We start from the raw sequence: 18,138 nt of genomic DNA, 5'->3' as shown, positions 1-18,138 counted from the left end.
ATTCACGGTAATGTGAGTTGTGGGGCAGCGCCACTGGGTCTGAAGGTGTGCTTGTTGACAGTACGCACAGATAATTTTTGCCATTTGAGATGACAAAAAAAAAAACTCAGATGTCACCTGCACGAATATATCTCCCATAGTCATTTGTTGGACTGACGAATATCGGTTGAAAAGATTTTACATATCGCCCAACCTTATAAGATAGTGCTAGCATCAGCTGCTAAATACTACATCAGTGGCGCAAAATACTACACCGAAGGTCATTAAAAAGAGTCTTTCACAGTTACACAAGGGTTCTGCAAAGATGGGGAGATGATGATCACACCTGTTAATATCCTAGTGAGCGTAAATAACAATGTTCTCTAATAAACGACCTAGCACTAGCATTAGCTGCTAAAACACTAGATACAATTGTTACAATTCATTCAGTAGATATCTCTTCATCTTTAAGAGTATCCCAGCAAAGATCACAGTTAGTGCAAATTAATAATGCTTTCTGAGGACCACACTGTGGCATGGTGGAGCAGTGGTCAGAGCTGTCTCCTCACAGCAGGAATGGCTGTGTATGGTTTGCATATCCTTCCTGTAAATGTGTGGGTGTTCTCTGGTTTCTACCCATGTTAGGTTAATTGGTAACTCTGAATTGTTACTCTTTGTGGCCCTGTGATGGACTGATGACCTGTCCAGGGTGTACGCCACCTTTTCGCTCAGTGGCCACTAAAGATAAGCACCCTGCACAGAAAAGGGAGTAAAGAAAATAGAGGGTTGGAGGAGAACCAAGCTAGCACCAGTAATAGCTAATGAACCAGCACTTCTTGACATGTGCTTACTTCATATTCTTCACCTAAAACACCTGTAGCTGTCAAATGCTAAACTGAAACTGTGAAACCCAACCCTCTAGGCCATCACAGCGGCTATATTTAACTTTATAGTTTTAGAATGACAAAAAAAAATTAAAAATCATTCAGTCAGTGTATTGCCCTGCTTTTTTTTTTTTTTTTTTTTTTTTACTTATTTGGCCATTTTAAAACAATTTTGCATCTGTTTTGTAGTAAAACTAGAAGCACTTGGGGAGTGCAAACCTACACCAAGGACATAGGGTCAATAAAAAAATCTAGGATCCAGATCGGGATCTGGATCACTTTCAAAATTTAATCACTTGATTTTTGCTTTTTGATTTTTCCTGAAACTTTTATCAAAATCTATTTATTAGTTTGTCAGTAATCTTGTTAACAGACAGATGGACAAATGGAGGGACAACCAACCAACACTACCAAAAACACAACCTCCTTAGCGAAGGAAATTATGTTTTTCTTTGGATCATGTTTTCAAGCTTTATAAAACAAGTGTCATGCTTCAGTTCATTTCTGTATATCTGTCTTTTAATTTTAAGTGATAAAATCTTTTAAAGCTCAAAGATATGATTTAGAAATCTCTGTTAATGTATTTGTGACAAAGCTTTATGCTCAATCTGACATTTAAATCCCAGATTTGAGGCCTTTTTAAATGGACTGTAGTGTATGAGTGTGCCTGTAAGGCTCTTAGACACTGATGACTGTTTATATCTGCAGGTTTGACATTACATCAGAGGGGCAAAGGAGGGCAGTTTGTGTGTGTGTAAGAGCATGGCCATATCAGAGGATAAACAGCCACCCTCCCAGGGGTAAACCGTATGTTTCTGGGTCTCAAACAAAAATGATGAGTCACCAAAGAACCCGACACATACATTGAAACACTCAATGCCCCCATTGTTCACCATCCCTCTCTCCTACCCTCCTTTTGTATTCATCTGTATGAGAATTTGCATTTGTTTGTGCCTTTTTTTAAACTCTATCAGTGTCTTTCTCCATTTTTATTTCACTCAGTTTTAGGTTAAACCAAACAGGCACTTGTGTATGCTTTTTTCTTTTGTTTTTCAGCTTTCAACAGTCAGGATCCAGATGTTAGCTATCAGTTATCAGATTCATTTATTGTTGAAAGATCTATGATTCATATGCTGGAATGTCTGTTTTTGATTTCATGTTCATGCGCACCATCCAGTCAAACATGTTTGCTTGCTACTTTATGTGTGGTGCTATATACATGACCCATATACGCATTTGGCACTAACTCAGTGTGCAGATGTCAAGCCAAGCACTGCCTCTTAGCAGCACCATCACTGCATGCTTAAATAAAAGATTCCAGTTTAAAACAACAGGGAAAGCACCAGTTCTTAAAGGTGATTGCTTTATTTTAAGTCATAAAGACTATTTGAACTTATAAAAGAAATATCTCAAATATTTCAAAATGAAACAAGATGAGTGTTTATTTGCTTGAACAGTTAGCATATTTCTTTGTCTTTTCTCATTTAAATATACATATACTTGCCTTCATTCGACTAAATTAATTGAACCAATTGCTAAATAAATTAATTATGAAATTTAGATTTGTCTACGCCACTATCAGTTATGCAAAGACAAGATTTAGTGTATTATTTCACAAGGTTGTCCTTCTCAAAGACAACAGCAGAGCAACAAACCGACAGGCAGCTTATTAAGTCAGACTAATTAAAACAGAAAGAGATAAAACAATAAAACCATCAGACTATGAAAGGAGGGTAAAAACAGTTCAAGTCAGACTTTGTTCTCCTTATAATTGAATGTGCACATTTGTTCTGAGATGAATATAGCAAACGGTTAGTCCAAGACCAAAGTCAATTGCTGCAGCTTTGAAACTACTCCAGTCTTAAAGTTTCTTAGAGGTTTAAGCAAATGCTATTTTATAATCTTTTACATCACCGTCAAATTGCACATGGTTATTTGACATGAAAATCTTCTGTACAGGTCAGACAGATGGGTCAACCAAACAACTGTACACAGGTAAACGTCTTTCCTAGCCCTCTCTGTAGTTATTTAGGTTTACCATAGATGGCCTGTTTGAAAAAGGCAGATTTTTACTAGCCTAATATGACACTCAAGCTTTAGAAGTAACTTTGTTTTGTATATTTTAAGCATCATATTCAGATAAATCAGTTTAAGACTCTGGCAGCTTTGTGGAGGCTAAAGAAATTTAAAAGAGGGCTTTATTCGGCCCACAGGCCACCTGATGAATGGGCCTGGCTTGGGATATTGTTTTATAACCTAACCCTGCTTTAAACCTCTCTACAATTTCATCCCTGACCTCTCTAGTGTGTTTCTTGGTCTTCGTGATGCTGGTTAATCATTACTGTTCTACAACAGCTGAATTTATACTCAGATTAAATCACACACAGGAGTTTACTAATTAGTTGATTCTGAAGGCAATTAGTTGCACTAGATTTTAGCTCGAGGAATCTGAGTAAAGAGGGCTGAATACAAATGTACACCACCTTTTTCAGATATGTATACGTAAATAGTCTTGAAAACTGCATCATTTTCCTTCTATGTCACACTTACGCACTATTTTGTGTTGCTATGTCACATAAAAAATCCCAGTCAAATACTTTGAAGTTTGTGGATGCTACAAGACAAAATGTAGAAAAGTTCAAAGGGTTTTTAAGGCACTCTATCTTCAAGAAGTAAGATATAACTGTTTATAACCTTCCCAAAAAACTCAACCTCAAAATGTCCGAACTATCCCTTTAAGAATGCTAAAACATTTCAGGAAATTGCAGAACTGAATAATGCTAATGTCCTTTCTTTCACTTTGTTGTTTCTAAACATAAATAAATGAATGTGGCCTGAAACAGTTAATTTGCCAAAAAAGAAAATTTTATCAGAATTAATTTTATTTTAATAAAACTATTATTCTACTATTGCTAGTTTTGAAAACATAATGATTGTGTTACCATGTCAACAGCCTTTCATGCATGTATCATGTCTTGATTTTTGGTCATGTGATAACTCCTGAATTCCCCAGTGAAAAAACATCAATTAACTTTTTGTTTTGGACAAATTTCTGTTTTTAGTCTTTATACTGAATTTTACTGCACAATTTATGTATTTATTTTTTGTGGATGCTTTATTGTGTCAAAAAGTTGATTACAGATTACATTACTTATGTAACATGTAAGTGTGGTCTTTAAAAAAAAGCAATTAACATTGTACAGTAAACAGCTTTAGTCCGACCTTGTATAATTCAATCATTGTATTTACTTGTCTCTTCCACAAACACACACTTTCTCATCCAGTTTGCTGATGTATCATGTAATCTGCCTAACTCCCTCCATCATCCATCATTCCTTATCTGAGTCTGTGTGTTGTAGAGCGTGTAATAACTGCTAAACTGCACAGGAGGCACCGTCTGTCACCATGGACAGAGAAACAGAGCGACAGAGAGAATTTCGTGGTGAGCAGGAGGGGAAAGAAGGCTGCGAAACGCTGCTTCCTGAGAGGAAAAGGCACGTCTCAATTCTCATTTGTCTCTTTTCCACATTTCAGCTGTCAGACAACAGTTGTTCAGTTCATCTGCTGCTGCAAGAAACAGTGGTCAGATTGTGTCCTGTAATTGCTCTGGCTAAGATCATTAAAGCTAGTTTCATGTGCAGTTAAAACTCATAATCCAGAGCGATGGCATTTAGTCCAATATGTCACAATCTGTTTTCATCAATCCTCGTTGTCAGCCTGCCCCTCCCTCCTCCGTTTATTCTTCTCGTCCTGCTCTGTCACTCTGACTCCATGTCTCTGTCCTTCAATCCAATGAGATGTCCCCACCCAGTGACTCTGGATTCAGCCTGCCAGCTGCAGGCTGCAGCAGGGAACCTGACAGAACCAACTTTAGATCACAGAGCTGTGGGCCTGGTGATCATTACTTAAACAAATCTCAAAACTTACTGCCAATTTACAATTCAAAACAAGAGTACAGAACAAATGGGTTTAGTGTTTTCTAAAACTATTCTTAAGGAATTATCTACACTTGAGACTAGATTTTCAAGAGTATTCCCATGGGTTTGATTCAGTGTTACAGTAGCTCACCATTAGATGAAATGCATCTCCTCACCCTACTGTGCTGGTTTTGTAGATTTCTGCCAAATCAATAATCATATCTAGATATTTTCCAGTCAAAATCAGATCAGATTTACCATTTGCAGATAGCTAATATTAAAGGCCCATGTCAGGGTCTGGGCTAAAAAAAACTTGACTGAGAGAGTCACCAATCACATCCCCTTGTGTCACTCAAAAGTCTATAATGAGCTAAGAAGCTGCCTATTCTGAAGCAGGAGCTATAAAAGACTTGACAAACGTACTTTTAATGACTGAGCAACCGCACTATCTGCAGTGGGAAAACAAACAAAACACAAATGACCTCAAATGGTTATAAAGACTGCAAGTGGAAAGCCCAATAGACCTACCCTTACACTCTTACCCTACATTACAAAAATATCTGGGACACCCCTACCCTCGCATGAATACATGAACAAACAAAACATAGGGGTACATGTGGTGGAAAGGGTGAAACGGGGTTTTGCCAAACTGTCCTTAAATTACAGGAAAAAAAGGCTTATCTTAATAGCTTAATAGGCAACAGATTTAACAACCATTCTCTGATTGTTGTTTAGAAAAAAAAGGTGGATGGACCAATTATTGGTCACCAAAACTGGCCTAATTACATTCACAAAATGTATATAGTAAACACCAGGTTACTTGAATTATAAATAGTTATTGTAAAAATAATCAATATTTTCAATATTTAATTCACAAAATCCAAAGTTTCTACAATAAACACCCTATAATCCTTTTAAATAAATATGATTTATATCAGTCTGTCCACAGTGGACATCAATCCAGTTAGTTTTACAAAAGCTATTACCTGATTAAGACAGGATGACTGTTCCACTGTAATTTATATTTAGACTACTAAAAACACACCTACTGTATCAGTCTCAGATGTGTGTCAATATTTGTTATCATCTTAAATGTCTGTACTTTAGTGCTCAAGTGTTCAAGTTAGCTGAGTTTTTGGAGAGACAGCCTTTGCTTTTGGCATATATGTCAGTCTAAGAAGCTTGCTAAATTGTAAATATTTTAACAACCTTTTTTAATACCTTACCATACTTATACTTACTATACTATAAAAACTTATAAATATGAGAAACAGCAAAGCTAATATATCCTGAAAGAGGAATACAAATATTGTCAAAAAGCTTGATGGACACTTCAACAAAACGTAAAATGATTTTATTGCCAGAAGGGAAACAAAAGACTCAAACTTTTGCCAATTATTTGAAAGCAATACTGGCAGGCTCACAGAGCGGTAATTTGTTTCTGACCCTCTCCATTCATCTGTTTTTGAATGCTTTTCATATGAACTTATTAGATTACAATCTGTCAGCAGTAACAGCCTGAAAGAAAAGCAGTAATAACTTTTGAGGCTGTTATCCACATTCTTGTCAGCTTAAATCTTCTCTTTTACTTTTTTAATTCTTTTGTTTTTGTCTACTAATCACTTCACAAAAGTCTGTAAAAAGGAAGACAGTCCCTTAAAGACCTCCGACACTAAGGTCTACAAAGATCTTCAGTGGGAAGAGGTTGGCAAGTTACAGTCTGTTTATAAAGTGGTCCATCACTCCTTGAAGAAAACGTATCTTTAATTGCAGTAACTGTAGAAAAGGGGCATTAAAACTCCCTTACAACTATTCTGTTCAGATAATGATATAATTGTTGTCCGTAATAATGTGCCATAACATATGAAAAATGCAAATTATACATCAAACTCGATTGGGACTAGTGTGCTATGACTTTTGGTAGCGGTATGATGTTGACCAATGGTTCCCAAACTTTTTACCCACAAAATAAAAGTGGAATAGATTTGTGACCCTTAAATATTGCTGGTTGAAGTGTACAAACATGACTATAAAGTCATTTAACACAGAGCCTCATCAACTATATTTTTATCCATTTATGACCACATTTTTAACTTTCTTTCTAACACCTTTCAAAATTTTATCTGAAATTTCCTAGTTTCTCCACTGCTGTTACACTAACACAGTCACCAGTAGTTCGAACAAACAGAGCTTGATTTCCACCATTAAAAGGTTTAGCTACATAAAAAACTGATCATATTGTCTAAAATATGCAAAAAATAAAAAATAAAATAAAATAAAAACTTCAACAGACAGAGATAAAAAGGCCTCAACAACATTAGATTGAACCCCTTTCTTTCATCAGTCATCAACCAGACAAGACAACAAGCTGTGATCACAGGACACATTTCTTTCATTCCATCTCCCTTTTATCTTTCTTTACTTCCATCAGCTTTTCCCACTTTCTCACACTTCTGCACTTATTTATAACCCTCTCCATCCATTTTTTTGTCACGCTGTTACCTTTCCTTTCACCTCCTCCTCCATTCCTATCAGTCGTTATTCTTCATTTCAGTGTGACAACAGGTCTTTGTCCCACTTCTTCCATCTCTCTTTTCATCTCTTATTCCCACCACACAACAGCCGGTGAAGAAGAAACATTCAGACTTTTTTTTTTCTTTTTCAGGTCTTGCTCTGCCGTGACCAGTGGTTGAGTAAAGAGCCTGAACTACTGCATGGACACCCAAAAATATAAATAGTTGTCTAAAGGCTTGGAGAATCTGAGCATTAAGGTCACCTTAACTGAGAATGTCAGCTGAAGGCTGAAAGGCTAACCTTGTGGCATTTGGTACGTGAAGGAATTGATATCAAAGAATTTAAGACATTAGAGGGTGAGGAGTGTTTGAGGTCAGAATAGTAAGAGGTCTTCATATTTCTTTGTCTTTTGAAAACTCTTTAAAGCACATGACACTTTACAGAGGCAGTTCTTTGCAGAACAAAGGTTGTGCCGTACAAATGTTGTATCTTATGATATAATAAGACACCTAGGGTACTAGAGTTGGCCTTTGGCTTGATGGCATAAATAAACTGTCTTATTGGTTTCTAAAGTTTACAAGTGTCCCAGTTTTTGTTGTAGTTTCCGGTCACCTGCTTAGAGTTTTTATCATACATTTTGTATGTGAAAAGCTTAGGTCAACTACAACCAAAATCCTATAATCTGTCTTTAAAACCATCTTCTTTGCAGCTGATTTAGACGGTGTGGTCGGCAACATGAGCCCCTTCCTCAATCTCGTTTAAAAGGGAATGCGTTTTTGGTGATGATTAAACACCTCAACCCTTGAAAAACTTAAAATAACTGAACAATTTACAACAGGAAATACAGTAAACTAAACTCAGACAAACTCTCTGCATACTACTTGACAAACTATCTCATTCTACAATTTGTCTATTTATTCTTTACCTCAATGGATCATATGCCTCCATTTCACCATAACCCCAGCACCCTCCTTTGTCACACTAACCCTCTGCTTCTCCTCCGTCACTACATCCACAAACCTTCCTTGTTTTGGACTTGCTGTTCTTTGCAGCTCCATATTCAACATTCCCTGTCCAAAACATACCCTCTCCCTCCTCTGCACATGTCCAAAACCATCTCAGCCTTGCCTCTCTAACTTTGTCTCAAAACCCCTCAACCCGAACTGTCCCTTAGGTTGTTTGGTTTTAATACTAGAATTAGGAACTTTAGGCACATCACCCTCAATTACAATTCAGAGCTGTGATGCGATTATAAAACAATTATGAATTCAATTAATTATATCTTGAAACTTTATTGACTGTGGCTTATTTGACCAAAGTACACTGAATTTTATATTTTTTCTGTCTAATAAAGACTACACAATAACATGTGTCAAAGATTATTTGCAGGCTGCTGAACAACAATTAGAATAGATGCTAACTTAACACTGAAGACACCAGAGCAATACTTACAGGATTAGCACTATGCCCAAAATCATTACTAAAGACAGTCATGTTATGATAGCATCACCTATGATTTAGACACATTCTTCAAGATGAAAAGGATGTGAAAACACACAGCTTTACTGCATCATGTTTCTACTACAGAAAGCTACGGGAACTATACTAGGACAAACATCACAATGCAGCATCCACTCTGTTTATTCTCTGAAAGTGGCAGATTGTTTGAGATTACCATTAGCAAAATTGATTTTTGACATTTGAAAATTGATTCAAAATTTTCCAAGTCTACAGTGTTATGCATCTAAAACAGATTTACCTCCCACTTCTATTTAATACCATAATGCTATGAAACTGTGGTATTCTTGCCCAAAGTTGTAGTCAGAATACAATAATAACCCATGCAAAAAATAAAATGCAGACATAGTTTTTCTGAAAGCATATGTTTTAAATATTTTATGGTGGAAAGTGCTTTTTTTACCTGATGTTAGCTAACACACTGATGCATACACACATGCACACACAGGGGTGAGCCCCAGGTGTTGCAGACAGGACCACTCTCAGAAGTGATTCTGTTCTCTCCCCTGAAGCAAATCGTGTTAGTCTGCTGGGCTTCACCGCTGTCACATCTGGGTACCACTCTACCAGTCTTATATGTCCACAGTGCACAACAGTGTGCAGTTTAGCCTGACATCGGCACATAAACTGTCTGCTGAGGTCAAATTGTTGTTTGAAAAATTCTGCCCAGTCATACCTAAATGGATGACAGACATAAGCTGAAATGCTACAGTTTACCGGAAAGTGAAATGACAAGCTTCATTGTTCAATTTAACATAAATGATGCAGTTTGTCCTCAGAAGGAGCCATGAGAATGAAGGTAATTGTCAGTCATTATTTGCTAACCCATAGCTGAAGTCAGTCACTGAAATTATGACGATTAAAGTTTCATTTATACAAAGTAAGTTTGAGCCAATCTTTGAAGCCGAAACACAATCTTTATTTTCTAAGATTACAAATGGAGGATATAGAATGCCAGATTATATTAAATATCTCATATGTAGATTTGTATTCAGATGTTTTTATAGACTTAGTACTGGCTTGCTTTTTGTTAAATATTCCTTTCAACTTAAGTCACCCCCCACCCCACCCCATTTTTTCAAGGGTTATTGTTACAGAAAAACATATTCAATGCTTACAATACATAGTAAGTTATAACTATAAAAAATAACTATTCAAGTATATATAAAATGTGTATTTTTATGCATAGTCTGAACTAAGTTCAACAGAAATTACCAAGTAAAATAATTAGGGATGGAGACTAAAATTTTCCATAGCTTATATTTAGCCTTATCTGCTTATTGCCATTTCAAGGGAAATGCAAGCCTGACATTAAAATGGTTCCTTCCAAACAGTGAATATTGTTATAACACAGATGGGAAAACTGCAGTCACAACATGGACCATTTTTCTAACTGATCCTATAGTAATAAAAAGAAACCGCACAAGTAAAGCTACTTAATGCCAGGACTTGATGTCATTCAATAACTAGTACAACAACATTGAATTCCAAGAAATCAAATGCAGTGAAATAGAGAACAAATGAAGGCAAACATGCTTCTCTCTGGTCAAGCATGAAATTCAGATTCCCTCTCGACTGACAGGCTTTTAGTTTCCTTGTTCCATAGTGTAGCTGTGAACATAAACCAAAGCAAAGCATGAATAGAACCAATAAACATCACAAGTGAGGATCTGAATGTACGAAAGACAGTGGTTCATTTTGTTCACATCAGTGAACATCTACTTAGTTATGTACAGCATAAATAAATAAATAAATCAGATTTATGTAGCTGAATCGATTTTTTTATCTGGGTCATGGGCACAGACTAACCCATGATCTCCCTCTCTTTCTCTATCACACACACACAAATTAATTGACCTTACCACTAGAGTAAGGGTAAATACACCCAATGGAGGCACTAGCTATAAAATGAAAAAAATAAACAGCTTGGAGAAGGTGCTCAGATTGCCACTGCAGCCCAACAAACAGAAGCATTATTTCTAGAAAATATGCTTTAACCCATCATAACTATAATTTTATGGTAGAATACTGTTTTTACAAGTTCAGTACTTATCACAGATCTTGGACAACTCAACTTTATGTCTAATATATGAAAAAAGGATAATCTATATTTTTTAAATTACATTTAACAAAGACACTATTCAGGGTTTCCCCCAGAAAAGAGTCTAAGCCCGGTGGTAGGTGGTCGTTCACCAGCCGACCAAGATTTAATAAAAAAAAATGATTAAAGTTTACATGAAAGTTAAAATATGGCTATTTATTGTTTGATATTGTAATATATTTGTGCCAAATATTTACCCAACTACAGTTTTACAAAAACTTCTATTCTGTAGTTAAAGACGTTTCACTTCTCATTCGAGGAGCTTTCTCAATTTAGAAATAGAGTGTGTGGAGTTGAGCTTTTAAAGCTGAGGATTAATATAAATTCCTTTCACTTTGTAATGTATGACCTCGACTTAGCGCTTGAACAAAATGAGCCACTGTCTTTTGTACATTCAGAACAGAGAACTCTAAAAAACAGAGAGATGCTGTACTGTACTGCTGCTGTACATATCTAATGCTGAATTTAATAGCATCATTTTACTGTTTAATAAGGCTAATATTTTTACTAAGCACAAAACATGCTTACCGTATTGTCTTCTAAAGCCACCTGCTGAATTTCAGCTCAGCTAACCATTTTTGGTTAAACCCGCTCGATCGATGTTTATTGCTGTGGCTCCAGCGACCTGCTAACTCCAGCGGTAGCTGAAGGTGTCTCGGCCTCAGGGCTCATTAGAGTCACGCAGGCTCCGTGAACAGCACGCGGACCTGAGCACGCGGTGGGGGCGTTTATACTTGGCGCTTACGACGGTGCAGTTTTCTCCGAAAAGACAGGGGGCAGTACGCTACGTAACCAGTGGAAATACGGCAAAAAAGAGAGCAGGTGGTTGTCACATCAAATATGGCTGCACGTATTCAGGAGGAAGAGCTGTTGTTTCTAGCTGTGATACAGAGAGGATGTTTAAACTTAAAGCATTCACTTTGACTTTCTTTGATTTATTTGCTTTAGTTGTGATTTGCTCATCATAGGACTAATTATTTCTTCCCTCTGTGGTCTATAAACGCTCCTTTTTATTGAATGCAGCAGTAATCTCCTTCCATGAGTTTTGAACCATTTGATTATCTTTGTGATCTCTCATAGAGGGATCATATAAATGCTGATACACACAAACCAGCTCCGCTAGAGCACCAAAATTGTCCATTTTGAACGGAGAGCGTCACGCACGGTCCGCCCCAATTTACAAAAGGTGCACGACTAGGCACCGTGCGGGACCTTGTGCAGGGGCGGGGACAGCGCGATTGCGTCACTGTTGGCACGTATACCCTCACGCGGTGAGGTACATAAAGGTAGTTTGGGGGAGCGGGTGGAAAAAAAGCCTGTATAAAAAATGACGTATTTATAATAAACAAGCAGAGCTTAGCCTGACGGCAGGCTCCAGGCTCCAGGCTTATAATACGCTGGGGGAAACCCTGCTATTATCTGTAGTTCAGTCACTTGAACCTTTAACTCAGCAGAGGTTACAACATATGATTCGATACTGAGTTCAAGCGCTAAGTCGAGGTCATACATTACAAACTGAAAGGAATTTATATTAATCCTCAAATGGAAATGTTTTATCAGTACTGAAAATACGCTATTTGTCTTAATCAAACAGTGATAGGAGAAATGTTGAAGCTTTAAATATTTTCCAACAGACAACAACCCAATGTACCAAATAAAAAAGCCTACAATTTACAAATGTATAAACCAGACAAAAATAAATCTGCTGTACGTGGCTGTAAGACCACGTAGAGCAGAGTTTTTCCTCACAAATGAGTTCATTGAGTTATTCACCTGCTTGATGTGCCACAGAGGCTTTTTTGACATATGACAGATTAATTCCCACACATGAGCTGTTAAACACTGCCCAAGCTAATTAAACAAATGTTTGGTTTTATTCATATTACCACTACCAGATGTGGAGCTCCAAGCACTCGTTTTGGCTGTGCCCCATATATTTTCCTTTGTGCACTCCCAGAGCCCCACAGTGCACTGGGGCTGGTCATCTGGACAATAAGTTGTTTCAAGACATTATTCTGCAGGTTCCAACTTTCAAAGATAATGTGTGCTGCATCATGTTAGCGGCTGACCACATGTCTGTTCTCAGTGTGGTAAATCTGCCAGGAGTTCTTCATATCAGCTTGGAGCTGGTTACACAGATCTGATGTACAACCCCAAATCCAAACATGTCCCCGTCCCAACTGCCATCAAATTCAAAGTTACCTTATTTTTAAGTTTATGCATTTATGAGTGTTACAATTTATTGCATTCTGTTTTGTTTTGTTTCTTCCATTAACACAACGCCCCACTTTTATGTAATTAGAGTTGTATTTGTTGTCAGAAGTTTCAGTGATTTTGTATTCTTTTGGGCACAAACAGCCCTACTTCACTTATCCAGTACATTCCTCCTCAAAAACAAACTAAAAGAAAAAACAATAAAAAAAAAAGTCTTAACACACCTGAACAAAAATTTTATTAATCATTGGTTGTTAGAATGGCGATGGCCAGCGAATAATTTTAGTCCATTACACAACCCATAAAAGCGTCACAAGTACATCCCAATACCGTACCATCAGATAGTGTAATGATACTGTACAGACATTGCTACATAACTGTCATTATCAAGGAGTTTATCGGACATTTAAAAGTTGTTGTATTCATGACAAGAAATTTAAGTACATGATCAATAATCTGTGGCAACCTAGAGTTGCTGAAGAGCACTGGTGTGCTAGAAATTCAGATGTAAAAATAAGGCAGACATATGGCATTTTCTTCTTACAGTCACATGCCTCAATATGCCATAGAAATGCAAGACAAATATGAAGAACTGAGACGGGGTATTACATCTGTGACTTCTTCTCTTGTACTTGGGCTTTAGGGTCTCAATCCAGACACTTGTTCAGCTTTAAGAAACCCAATCAGCTGCTCTCAAATGTAATTAACTCTCCCACTGGTGTAATTACTCACATACTAGATGTTAAAAATGATCAAGTCTTTATCAGAAATCAACTATGCATCACATCTTTCAAAGCAATTGAGAAGCATATTTTAGAAATCAGTTTTAACAGAAAAAATCAAGAAGATACATATGCAAACAATATATTCAACGCTTGTGCAATAGGCTGCTGCAAAATAATAGTGCTATAGTATACTGTATGATGCACTGTCTATGATTTGTGTTTTTGTAAGTGTATGAAGAGTTGAATAATTCACAAAGTGTTCATCATAAATGACACTTCTGGTTCAAGACGGTTCAAAACCCATTCATTTATAATGATAAACACATGATTGTGGACACTAAAACGTTCCCTCCTGACTTCATTCACTTGAGTCAAAAATATGACAATTATTGTGCAGTTCTAAGAGTCTCCAATATGTTTGAAAGGCAGTCCAAATGATTTTGGAACCAAACTGCAAACATCTGCCTCCTTGTAGCCACCAGAGCATCAGTGCAGTTGGATCAATTCTGGTTGCTGCAACCAGAAAATCGAGTAACAATAGCATTTAAGATCTTATACTATTTTCAGTTCTAGTTTTCATGTTTTATAGCTTAATTGAAATCAAAATGGTAAAACTACAAAGTGTCTGATAAAACTTTGAAGGGTGCCAATGCAACTGCTGCCAGTGGCTCATTTAAGGTAACACACAACTGTGTGTGCCGCTCCTTGACACACTGAGGAAAAGACGACAAAAATGTCTACATTTTGATGTATAATTTCTGTATGTACCAAAATAGTTGTGGAAGTAAGATTAGTTTGTCTGCAATAGATTAAACAATTCTAGACAGCTCAAAAGTTGGTGTGACATCATCAACTATCAACTAACTAGATACACTGTGAGGTTTGACTGACCTATAGAACTCCAACAAGGGCTATGTTTCATCACATTTTGCCAAAACCCCACTGTTGTCCATAGGTAATTTCTCACAGTTTTATGCAAATTTTGTCTACATTGTTTGACACGCTTCTATCAAATTAGAGCTGGTCGGTTATTGACTCAAAAGATCTCAATCCCCACATTGACTCAGGACTCACGATTCTGAGGTTTCAATCAACCCGGACCCTACATGTCCTCTGGCAGACTGCTGCTAAGTCACAAAGTTAGCAAACTCACCAAAACAAACAAACAAACAAAAACAACAAAAAAGAAACAGCAGAATCCCCCAAAATGCTGCCAACTCAGATGAGTTGTAGAAATGTGTTTACATATGTTTTGCATACAGAACTTACATTTAACATAAGTTAACATTTTGGTTGACTTATATTTCATTTGTACATTTTACGTTTTTGTTGTATGTAGAAGCACAACATAAAGATCTCTGAATAATGCAAACAACCATAGTTTTTTGTTTTGTTTTGTATTTTGGCGGGAGGCTGGGGGGGCAGCATGACCGACTCATATGACTCAAGTGAACTGGATCACTTTAGTGATTTACGTAGATTCCATAAAGTGAACAGAATTCACCAGCAGCTCACTAGTCCCAATCACATGGCATGTTTGGATGCATAATATGCATGCGTTTTGTTTTTGTTTCTTTTTTGTCTGCAAAGCATGAAAAGGGACAGAAATTGTGACTGAAATTAAACAATAGTAGTAAGGGTGTTTCAGTGATTATTCATGGCGCCATTAAATAGCAATATGAGGAGAAATATCTACATTCTGCAGCATTTGGTGACAAGCTCATGATGACATTCAGTCTATGTGACAGTGCTCACGAAAAATGCCAAAGGCATCTGTGCATCATATAAGTTACATGATGTGCAATAAATGAGTCACACAAACATGGCAGCCTGCAACTGTATCATGAGCTGAGTCTGGTCCATCCTAATATCCATCGTTTACACTTTCCCTGCCCTGATAATAGCTGATGCTGTCATAAGGGGCAAATGGTATCTTGCTTTACGGAAACATAATTAGAGCAGTTAGTCCATTATTGTCAAGGCTGAGCAGAATTATGTAGTCAGCGTTATGGAGCCACATATGAACATTTCATGAAGGGATTATAATCATTGTGGTTGACTGGGCAGATAAATGAAATGTAAATGGATAATAGATTAGGTGTTCAGACTCACCTAGACTTCAGTGAAATGGCACCCTGAACTACTCTTATATTCTTACTGTGTAAGGTCTTACAGCAGACACAAATGAGGGGAAACAGGCCTAACAAATGTTACATCACACCCCAAATGACTGATTTCAGTATTCTCTGAAAAGAACTTGAAGTCAGCAAATGTCTCGTGTCACTTTAGTTATTAAAAATGCCCTATTCTTGTCATCCTGAGTTTTTTCTTTTATTATTGTTGTGACAGCTGGCTCATGGTGATCTAATTCAGGACACAGGAAATGACATTACTGTGATCGAGTTAATATTCTGAGCTACACTCATCCCGATAAGTGCTGAAACATTAAGTAACGATTAATCTCTGAGCTAAATGTTGTTTTCTCTTACTGAAATGTAGCTGGACAAAAGGCTGAACACATTTTAAAATGTGTTTCTTTTAAAGATTTTGTTAGTTGAGTCAAAGCCATCTCAGTCATCCATTCATCCATCCATTTTCTATACCCACTGTTCTGTTCTGGGTCATGGTGCAGACGGTGCCTATCCCCAGCAGTCGCTGCGTAAGAGGCTGGGTACACCCTGGACAGGTCACAAGTCCATCCCAGGAACATCTTAATCTTTTGACATCCATTTATCTGTTTTATTCTAAAATTTGTTTTGTTTCATCAACTTAATTGTAAGAATGCTGTTGAGAATGTTTTATTGTTTTTTCAGACATTTTTGGCATCTACCTACTTCCCCATACTTTTTGGTATTTTAACTGTTTTATCAGAACATTAAGCTTATTCAGGAGATGGGCGCTATGATTTTTCATCTTTCTAAATTTTATACATTTCAAAGTACTTAATTTTATTTTAAAAAATATTACAATAGATTGAGATCTCTTTCAGACCCTTCAGAACCATTGTTCTTGAAATTTACTTGATACTTTTGCTAACTCTACTGCTAATTATGCTAATATTTATTTTCTATTCAGTCATTCATTTTCTTTACTCACTTTTTATTCATGATTGACACAACTATATGTTTGATGCTTTAAAGTAACATTTGACAGCTACAGCTCCTTGCAAACGTCTTGATCTCCCCACCCGTCCCTATTCCTTTGTTTTTCTTCCAATCAGCCAGGCGTGTAATATTCAAAAGTGGTTTTAAGCAAAATAGTGATTCTTCAAGCTTTCCAAGTTGTTCTTGCTTGTTACAAGACTCACAGACCTATGAATCATTTGTGCCTATAAAAGCTTAACTCAATGGATAAACTTTGAATTGTGTCGACACATCACAAACAACTTAGCAAATAATTATTTTAAATAAGATCATCAGCCACTTTGTTAACAGTGGCTTGTCACAAAAACTCAATTTGTTTCCTTTTCTTTCTTTAATCTACAGTTGTATGATATAATACCACAGATAACACAGTTTGACACATAAATTTGTATTTTTGCTCCAAAAAGGTGATTTGCATGGAACTATTACATACAGAGAACGATCAACTGAAGAATGATGCCTTCTTCATCCTTTCCTCAGCTCAAAACCTTTTTTTAAGGCTCACAGTACACCCAGATGTGAAATTTCATTTTTTCAGCTAATAGCTCTTTGGAAATCGCTTCGATGCCAAATACTTTGAATGTCTGTCAAACTGTTATTATTCTACTCAACTAAAGACAAGATTTTTTTAAAGAAAAAATGTAAAGCCTGAAGAACTGATCAAGACCACTAAATTACAAGAAAGCCTGTTGGCCAGAAAGCAAAATACAAAATATTAGAGGCAATTTAAGAGTTTTGTATTGTACTGTTATGAACACAAGCACTACAGCAGCCTCTTTCAGGTAGCTGTTGTGCTGTTGTTTTTACATACCAGCCTATTACTGTGCTGCAGTTTTATCAAAGGTGGTGCCTTGTTGCTAGGAGATTCATGAGGAAGTGACCTCACAAATATGCTGTACATGTTTGCGCTGTTCAGATTTTAGTTCCTCTTTCCCTCTGCCTGAGGAATTATTGACAAACACTCCTGGTTCCCTTTCAGTCGATTCACTCGGTACAACATATGTACTATGGGATATCACGCTCCCGCGTGTCCTGGCTGAAGACACCTTTAATCACGCCTTTAGGTAAATGACGTGATGACGACAAGTCACAGGCCCCGCCTGCACTATGTAACCGTCCGTCATCACAGTCATTCCTCAGTTC

At 36.9% G+C, this 18,138-nt stretch overlaps 1 protein-coding gene across 2 annotated transcripts in view; it reads right to left on the bottom strand.

The window, feature by feature from the left end:
- Positions 1 to 18,138, bottom strand: part of ndrg2 (NDRG family member 2) — a 68,991-nt gene that overhangs the window by 19,249 nt on the left and 31,604 nt on the right. Inside the window, exon 1 of one of the 2 annotated variants that reach the window (XM_037976651.1) lies at positions 3,347 to 3,352. The exons of the other annotated variant lie outside the window; for it this stretch is intronic. The gene's annotated coding sequence lies outside the window, so the exon portion shown is untranslated. Of the gene's footprint in view, positions 1 to 3,346; positions 3,353 to 18,138 lie in introns of those variants that run through there. 2 annotated transcript variants of the gene reach the window in all.

This window comes from Kryptolebias marmoratus, linkage group LG7, assembly GCF_001649575.2.
Source record: "Kryptolebias marmoratus isolate JLee-2015 linkage group LG7, ASM164957v2, whole genome shotgun sequence".
Classification (NCBI taxonomy): domain Eukaryota; kingdom Metazoa; phylum Chordata; class Actinopteri; order Cyprinodontiformes; family Rivulidae; genus Kryptolebias; species Kryptolebias marmoratus.
The sequence above is the reverse complement of the archived record's forward strand: the minus strand, read 5'-3'. Positions and strand labels throughout refer to the sequence as shown.